Source organism: Molossus molossus, unplaced genomic scaffold (assembly GCF_014108415.1).
Source record: "Molossus molossus isolate mMolMol1 unplaced genomic scaffold, mMolMol1.p scaffold_m16_p_8, whole genome shotgun sequence".
In the NCBI taxonomy this organism is placed as follows: domain Eukaryota; kingdom Metazoa; phylum Chordata; class Mammalia; order Chiroptera; family Molossidae; genus Molossus; species Molossus molossus.
Genome location: NW_023425402.1, coordinates 16,164,410 through 16,164,959, shown reverse-complemented (window position 1 = coordinate 16,164,959; position 550 = coordinate 16,164,410). Strand labels below are relative to the sequence as shown.

Sequence of the window (550 nt, the reverse complement as noted above, 5' to 3'; positions counted from 1 at the left end):
ATCCACTTCATACCACCTTTTATTACTCTAAATTAGGGAATTTGAATTATTTGGCTTGACAGTTTTTCATATATACAGTATCTTCTATATTTCATGTTTTATTCAGTCAGTAGTTATAGAACGGAAAAAAGAAAAAAATAGGCACCTAAAATTCTAAAATACTTAAAAGTAAACAATTAGTATAAAATATCAAAAAGAGGAATTAGTTGCAAAATGAAAAGTCTGAAGACCTGTCAGCTTGAGGCCTCTGCTGGCTAAGATTCTAAAGTAGGCTATTAAAGACATGATTTATGAGCCACCTTTTGTAGTGAGTACTGGAAGCTGAATGGTTTTACTCATCTGTAGCCATGGCTCACAAAATCCGAGCTATGTCAAGGCTACTGGATTGCTACCTGAGGAACAGGGAACACATACAATGTGTTAAACTTTAGTAAGGCATTTGACAAGTTTGTGGTGAGGCAGCAGTGACAACATGGGTAAATGTAGAGTGGTAGCTAGTTAATACAGTTGTGCAGTTTAGTAATTTACACAATGTCTCAAGTTGTTGAAG

The 550-nt window shown here is 34.9% G+C and overlaps 1 protein-coding gene across 2 annotated transcripts in view; it reads right to left on the bottom strand.

The window, feature by feature from the left end:
• The window catches only part of RUNX2 (RUNX family transcription factor 2), a 219,615-nt gene that overhangs the window by 204,803 nt on the left and 14,262 nt on the right, over positions 1-550 (bottom strand). The gene's annotated exons all lie outside the window — the stretch shown is intronic.